The following is a 5,304-nucleotide window of genomic DNA, read 5'->3' as shown; positions in this document are numbered from 1 at the left end:
AAAAAAATTACCTCCAATAATGTTCCCTCTTTCTTTAAGTACTATCGTCATTTATACCCCACTAGCAAGAACAAAACAACACTTTATTCATCTATGTTTTTTTTTTATCCTTTTTCCTTTGATCAAAAGTTAGGTATGGTAAAAACATTTTTTTGGAAATTAAATCTTCCAGCCTTTGATTGCTATGAAAAGAGAGGATGAGTTTGGCTCAGGTTGGGTTGGGTTCTCATTTTAAGAAAAAGATACAAGATTAATGGCCGGTCGCCCGAAACTAATTGCATTTGCTAGCTAAAAACATATAAAATATTACGTATATAATACACATATAAATAAGAATATATATTTTATCGGCTTTATTTTTGGAGTGACTGAAAATATATACTTCTCATATTTAATTGGATAATTATTTATTAGACTGGAAATAAAAAACGAAAAAACGTAGAATAAAAAATCTACCGAAAAATTGTATTTTCCGGTATTATAATTTTTGTATGAGTTAGTGAATGTTTTATGATTTTTGTGTGAGAAACAAAATTATACCTTTGGTAAAAAAAAATCATAGTTATATGACCATTTGTGAAATTTTAGACTATATATGTCACGACCCAGACTTCCCACCCTCGAGAACCGTGATGACGCCTACTGATGAAAGCTAGGCAAGCCAAATTATTCTAATTACTTAACCTTTTCTTGTTTTAAACCATTATTAGTGATGAGTAGATATCATGCAAATAGCGAAAATAATTAAGCGGAAGACAAAATCTGATAATTAATCTTAATACAAACTGTGGAAGTCTAAATACAACTCTACCAAGAATTTCGTATCACAGCTTCACAGACGGTCTAAGAATACTACATACAAAGTCTAAAAGATAAATTACACATTGTTTCTGAAATGAGTATAGGAAACAGGATAATGGAAAGATAGGAGGTGACGCCAAGGCCCACGGATGGTTGCATGACTACCTTGGGTCGCCTAACCTCACTGCGATCCGAAGTCTACAACACTGGGATCTGCACAAAAAAGTGCAGAGTGTAGTATCAGCACAACCAACCCCATGTGCTGGTAAATGTCTAGCCTAATCTCGGCGAAGTAGTGACGAGGCTAGGACCAGACTACCAAATAAACCTGTGCAGTTATATCATAAACAACGAAAATAGACATAGATAATTACAATTAAAATTGGGCAGGGGAAACATGCTTCGAGGAATAACAGATAACAACAGAATATCAATAGAATATAATGAAACCAAAATCCAATTACTAACAAGAATAAGGAAAACAAATGCAGAATTCACTTTCATTTCACATCTTGTTGCAGGCGTGCAACTCGATCCCATTTCATATATCTCGTTGCAGGCATGCAACCAGATCTCATTTCATATATCTCGTTGTAGGTGTACAACCCGCTCCTATTTCATATATTTTGTTGCAGGCGTGCAACCCACTCCCATTTCACATATCTCGTTGCAGGCGTGCAACCTGCTCCCATTTCATATATCTCGTTGCAGGCGTGCAACCAGCTCCCATATCATATATTTCCGTGGCGGCGTGCTACCCGATCCCTGTCACACCCCTTTTTTTACCAAACCTCGCTAAACCCTCTTAAAATAGTAAAAGATTTAGTAAAAGCTTGAAAACGGTTTTCAATTTGAAAAGTGACAAAATTGTGTGTTCAAAAGGATTAACTCAGAGTCGCCACCTGACATTTGATTTCGGCGTATTAGCTCATCGTTTTTCCAAAAGTAATACTTTTCCTTTCAAAAAACTTTGAACTCTAAAACTAAGTCTACACCAGAGATTTGGGTAAGGGGGTTCATTTGACTCGGGGAGAAGGTGTTAGGCATTCCCCGAGTCCCGTGAAGGTCACGGTTGCGTACTCGATCTAGTTGGCTTTTAAAATATTCAAGTTGAGGTAAATCACAGAAAAGAAAAATAAACACAAAAGAGGCTCGAGGTCATCCCCACCTAAATGATAGAAAATTAAAAGAAGAAAAAAAACTAAAGTTCTAAATTATCCTATGCTATTTCTTCTACGATGTTCGCCATGACCTCCAATTACATAGTACTACGGGGAATTCCCGGAATAAAGTATATACAAATCCTTCAGGGCATTCCACGAATAAATTTAACTAAAGGAACGACCTCTCACCTCAGAACCAACAAAAATCTTAAGGCTTGCCTACCCAAATGTTGTCGGCCTAAGCATGCTCCTAGCGGAAGATGTAATAAAAGTAATAAAATAAAACTAAAAGAAATAGAAATGAATTTAATTCTCATTCCCTTTTGAGTTTATTCTTTCATGCATTTGTCCGGCCAACTCAACTTCCCGCAGCCCGTGCGTGAACCAAATATTCATCCAATCAACCAAAACAAGCACATACAAATAGACGTCTAAGGCAGTAAGTATTTAGCATTGAAAAAAGTAATAAAAATAGTAAAAGCCTATCCCAATAAAAAGTTCCAATACATACAGAAAGAAGAGGACAATGTGAGTTAAGTCCTATACGACAGTTTAGGAATTAATATGCCATTTTCCTCGATACTGTCACTACATGAACTTTCAAAAACCATTTAAGCTAATTTGAACAATTCTAGGAGTGAACATGGATGAAATGTAATGCAAATAATGACCAGGCTTCTGCCAAATACTTAAACTATTCTAAGAGGACAAAAGTAAACCCAGAACACAACTAGCTTAGACAACGTTCAGAAAACATGTTTCACTATATATCAGCACAGAGAACGGGTCTACAAACAAGAACAAGCAACTCATCTCGTGAGAAAATTAATTTTTGATTTTTTTCTTTGGCTTCAAGGATCGATTATGTCCCAAACAGTCTGAGATGACAAGATAATCCAGTGACTCACTTAACATATGAGGGGAATAGCATTTAGAGACAGCAGACAAAACAAAGAGTTGCACTTTCAGATCATTATCCAGGAAAGATAAGAGTTATCAATTCAATCCCAAGGTAAAAGGAAATCAAGTTGGTTTAAGTTCAAAGGCGAATCCGCTAACTTCAACAAAACATTAATTATTTAGTCATGAATTCAAACTGAGCTAATCGAGATTAGTAACATCGAAGCATAGGCGAACAAAACCAACCATCAACTGGCCGACCAGACAAATCAGCTGGAATTTAAGCAAGAAGGCCAATTGAATACACTGCCCATTTATGTAAAACTCGACGCAATCGAGTACCAAATCAGCGATTACAAAGTTAAGTCATATTGCAGTCCAATGTGTCCAAACTAAACAGGTCCGAAACCAGAAACATCTAAACACATAAGTAAAGGAGAACACAAGTAACAAAATGGGATCAAATCTAACTAAAATCAAACGTGACACGGGAGACAGAAATGAACCTGGATATTCAGAATTTCAATTAATTTCAGAAGCGAGGACAAGAAAAGTTCAGCGACGAGGAACTGAAGTGAATCGCAAACAAGAACAATAACTTCGAATAAGAACCCGAACGACAAATGAACTTCAACTCCGACGAGCTTCAACCAACCTCAATAAAGGTCCATATTTGAAGCGAAATCCAAAAAATGAATTAAGATTTTTAATATGTTTCTGATTTTGCGAATTGAAACAAAACTCAGAATAAAAATCAAACTTAAACTTCTTTTTTTCTTTTCCGTTTTTCTGGAATGTAAAGCAAACACTAAAAAAATCTCAAGACTCAAAGAACCCTAGACCTTTTTTCCGCCTTTTTTCTTTTTTTCCTCCTCTTCAAGACTGTCCGAAAACTTCCAAATATATATCCCCTCCCGAATCTTCTTCTCCTCTTCTCCAAGAAAACCGATTTTTTATTTCCGAAATCTGAAAAATCCCCTAAAAATCCCAAAGCCTTTTTCGTGTAAACGGGTTTTAGGAAAATGGACACTTAGGATCCAAAGATCTCGATCTTATGACTCCCATTTAACTATCATCCATTTATGAATGGCTCAGATTCTTCAAAGAAATTGAGAAGAGCGCGTGAGATGAGAAGAAAATATCAGATGCTAATGATGAGGGGGGACCATGTGAGTTAACTCATCGGGTTTGGACGAGTTCCGGCGAGTTTGGGGTGGTAGGCGCGCGGGCAGAGGTGTGTTGGAGAGGGTCAGGCGCCATTTGGTTGAAGTGATTTAGGGTTGGGGAAATCTTATCAGGAGCTTTTATATGGGGCTAAGGTTTAATTAGGGCCATTGGATTAAAAAGGGGTGAAGGGCTAGGATTTACCAAGAAAATGGGGCGGGTCATTGGGTAGTCCGGCGGGTCAAAGGTTTGGATGGTTGGGTTGAAAGGGTTATGGGATTGGGCTGCCCAGATTTGGGCCTCTTTTAGCATCTGAATTGGGCCTATAATTTGGGACTTTAATCCTTTTAAATCTACCAATTAAGAAAACTTAAACATTTTCTTTATAAAAGTGATTTAAAATTAATTATGATTAATTAAAGTAAAATATATCATACTATGAAACTATATTTTTATATATCATTTTTTATATAAATTATCATATTCAAAAATAAAAGTGAAAATCATGGTAAAAACAAAAATATATTGCTATAAAAATATCAATAACCTAAACTAAATAAAACATGAAATTATTTTTGCATTTTTCAATTTTTGTGCCATAAAAATAGAATTAAAATTAGTTATAAAGTAAAATCCTATAGAAATAAACTCCAATAAATACCCTAAAAATACTAGGACTATTAAATGTAATTCTAATGCGCGGGTCAAAATTACACGTCTACAATCCCATTTACAAATCAACAACAATCACAAAAGAATCCCGACAAGGGGATAATAATATGACAATAACATCCCGGCAAGGGAACAATAATGATAATAACATCCTGGCAAGGGAACAATAATGATAATCCTCATATGAAGCGCATTAAACCAAAATGGAGTCATAACAATTACAATACAAGACTCACGGGCATGCTTGACACCGACGTATAGATACTCGTTAACATGCCTATACATCGTACTCCACAATTAACACGTAGCAAATAAGACACAACTCCTAATCCCTCAAGCTAAGGTTAGACCAAACACTACCTCGTGTCACGACCCTAAACCCAACCCGGTCGTGATGGCGCCTTTCGTGAAGACAAGGCCAGCCGACTCACTTCCAATTCACTTTAAGCAATTAAAAATAATAACTACTAAGTCTTTAATCAGAAATAAAATCCCAAAATAAGCATTTAACAGTATAATTTGCGGAAATAAAAGCCAACACAGCCTGACATCGGGGTGTTACCAGTCATGAGCATCTAAAACAATACTACTAGTTTGTAAGTCT

General features: G+C 35.9%; 1 long non-coding RNA gene across 1 annotated transcript; it reads right to left on the bottom strand.

The window, feature by feature from the left end:
• Positions 1 to 744: 744 nt before the first annotated feature.
• Positions 745 to 4,164, bottom strand: LOC142175507 (uncharacterized). The gene is made up of 2 exons (XR_012704612.1): positions 3,371 to 4,164; positions 745 to 1,014 (listed from the first exon to the last, which is right to left on the bottom strand). It is a non-coding gene; the product is annotated as an uncharacterized LOC142175507 (long non-coding RNA).
• Between the last annotated feature and the right edge of the window lie 1,140 nt (positions 4,165 to 5,304).

Source organism: Nicotiana tabacum, chromosome 21 (assembly GCF_000715075.1).
Source record: "Nicotiana tabacum cultivar K326 chromosome 21, ASM71507v2, whole genome shotgun sequence".
In the NCBI taxonomy this organism is placed as follows: Eukaryota; Viridiplantae; Streptophyta; class Magnoliopsida; order Solanales; family Solanaceae; genus Nicotiana; species Nicotiana tabacum.
The sequence above is the reverse complement of the archived record's forward strand: the minus strand, read 5'-3'. Positions and strand labels throughout refer to the sequence as shown.